This window comes from Ricinus communis, chromosome 2 (assembly GCF_019578655.1).
Source record: "Ricinus communis isolate WT05 ecotype wild-type chromosome 2, ASM1957865v1, whole genome shotgun sequence".
In the NCBI taxonomy this organism is placed as follows: Eukaryota; Viridiplantae; Streptophyta; class Magnoliopsida; order Malpighiales; family Euphorbiaceae; genus Ricinus; species Ricinus communis.
Window position 1 is genome coordinate 14,634,947 of NC_063257.1, and position 2,867 is coordinate 14,637,813.

The following is a 2,867-nucleotide window of genomic DNA, read 5'->3' on the forward strand; positions in this document are numbered from 1 at the left end:
ACCTCTGAAACGTAGCTGGTGGATTACACAAACCAAATGGCATTCTTATATAAGTGAAGGTTCCATATGGCATGTGAATGTGGTCTTCTCTTGATCTTTATGAGCTATTGGAATCTGAAAGTACCCTGACAAACCATCTAAGAAGTGGTAATATTTATGCCTTGATAATCTTTCTAGCATCTGATTAATAAAGGGCAATGGGAAATGATCTTTCCTAGTGGCATCATTCAACTTCCTATAGTCGATGCACACTCTCCAACCTGTTGCTATTCTTGTTAGTATAAGCTCATTGTTTTCATTTTCCACGATCGTAATGCCTCCTTTCTTAGGGATCACTTGTCTTGGGCTTAGCTAAGAACTGTCTGAAATAGGATAAATTATCCCTGCATCAAAAAGCTTAATCACTTCCTTCTTTACTGCCTCTTTCATGTTGGAGTTGAGACGCCTTTGGGGCTGTACTACAATCTTAAATTCTTCTTCCATAAGGATCTTGTGGGTGCAAAATGAAGGGCCTATTCCCTTAATGTCTGCAATTTTCTAACCTATTGCCCTTTGTCTCCTTCTTAACACTTTGGACTTCTAGTAATTCAACACTAACTATTACTAGTAGTTTGGATCCTTCCATTAAGAATATGTATTCTAGATGAGATGGGAGCTACTTAAGCTCCAAGGTAGGTGGGTCCTCATATGATGCTCTCATCCTCTCTTCTTTTGTCATTTCAATAGACTCGAATGCCTTCTTTCGCATTGGTTTCACTGCCCTAAGATAAGCAAGCTACTCTAAGGTGTCTTCCATCTCACACTTTTCCTACTCATGTACCAAACATAACTCAAGCGAGTCTTCAGTAACAATAGATGAAATCAAATTAACGATGTTATGTTTAATCTTATCATCACTAAAGTTCAGGTCATCAAGTACAAATGGATGTTTCATCTCATTGGAAATCTGAAAAGTCACTTGCTCTTCCCTTACTAAGAATAAGCTTACCATCATGCACATCAATGATGGCCTTAGTTGTAGCAAGAAAAGGGTCTTCCTAAAATAAGGAAAATATTGACAGTTTATCCATATCCATAATTATAAAATTCATAGAAAATATAAACTCTTGAACCTTAACTAGCACATCCTCAATGATACCCCTAGGATATATAATAGATCTATTGGCTAATTGAATACTCATGAGTGTTGGCTTAGGTTCTCCAAGTCCTAGTTGCTTAAATAATTTATAAGGCATAACACTAATGCTAGCCCTAAATCAACCAATGCATTATCAACATTGTAATTACTAATAAAATAGGGAATAGTAAAACTCCCTCGGTCTTTTAGCTTCTTTGATAGTCGCCTCTAGATGATTTTCGAGCTCTTTTCTTACAGTTGCACCATGAATACTTCCTCAAGTTTCCTCTTGTTAGAAAGGAATTCCTTTAAGAACTTAGCATACTTGGGCATCTACGAGAAAGCTTCCACGAAAGGTATATTGATATGCTATTCTTTAAAAAGTTCAAGAAACTTACCAAATTGTGTATCTATTTTGTCTTTTTGAAGACGGGCTAAAAAAGGCACTCTCGGTTGATACTCCTTCACAAAAGGAGTAGGCTTTGGTGTTGCTTATGCTTTCTCTTCCTCTTTAGCCTCTTCATCCTTTTGCTCATCAACTACCTTTTCAATCGCAGTTGAACTCTCATCTGCTTCTTTCACTTTAGTTCCCAATTCCTTACCACTCCTCAATGTAATAACTTTAAGCTACTTCTTAGGATTAGCTTCTATGTTACCTAGCAAACTTTTGTAAGGCCTTTCATTTAATAGTTTTGCAATATGCCCCACTTGATTCTCTAAGTTGTGAATTGAAGCTTGCAGGTTCCTAAGAGTAGTTTTTGTAGATTGGAACCGAGTTTCAGAAGTTGAGATGAAGTTCTCCATCATCTCCTCTAATTTGTTCCTTTTAGGAGGAACCTGTTACTAGTTTTACTTCTGAAATCCTAGTGGTAAAGGTCTTTGTTGATTTTGATTTTTCCAAGAGAAATTTAGATGATTTCTCCACCCCGGATTGTAAGTATTGTTGTAGGGGTTATTCTACTACCTAGGAGCATTTTCTACATAATCAACCTGCTCTGGCTTAGCAAAAGTATTGCCATTTTGCAATCTTGACTTTAATGACCACCCCTACACCAATCACAAGTCATAACTTGTCCTTATCTTCCAAATAAAGACATAGTCAAAGCATCCATCTTCTTGCTTATAGCCTCTACACCTTTGACTCGAACCTGCTCTCTTGGATTTTGCCACTGATAGTTCGTGACTGCTATGTCTTGAATACGATTCATAGCTTGCTTTAGAGTCTTTTTATTTAATGATCCACCTGTTGCAGCATTAATAGGTTGTTTACTTGCCTAATTGAGTCCATTGAAGAATGTTTGAATTTGCAGCTATAAGGGTAAACCATAATGTGGACAACTCCTTAATAAATCCTTGAACCGTTCCTAACAATCATACAAAGTCTCATTCTCCTCTTGAAGAAACCCTGCTATATCGTTCCTCAACTTCGCCGTCTTAGAAGGTGGAAAGTATCTCTCTAAGAATTTCTCAACCAACTGATTCATGTTATAAATGTCCTAGCTGGAAACGATTTCAACCACTTCTTTGGCTTATCCCTCAATTAGAATGGGAATAGCCTTAATCTAATATCATCATATGATACCCCCTTAATCTTGAAGCTATCACAAATCTCAAGAAAATCATCCAAATGAGTATTTAGATCCTCATTTGGCAAACCATCAAACATGCAATTGTTTTGCCCCATCTGAATAATGTTGGGCTTAATCTCAAAATTGTTTGCAATAATATTCGGTCTAACAGTACTCGATGT

General features: G+C 36.9%; 1 non-coding gene across 1 annotated transcript; it reads left to right on the plus strand.

Annotated features, from left to right (window-relative positions):
- The first annotated feature begins 2,437 nt into the window (after positions 1 to 2,437).
- Positions 2,438 to 2,544, plus strand: LOC112534642. Its single transcript, XR_003078922.1, has one exon. It is a non-coding gene; the product is annotated as a small nucleolar RNA R71 (small nucleolar RNA).
- The last annotated feature ends 323 nt before the right edge of the window (positions 2,545 to 2,867 follow it).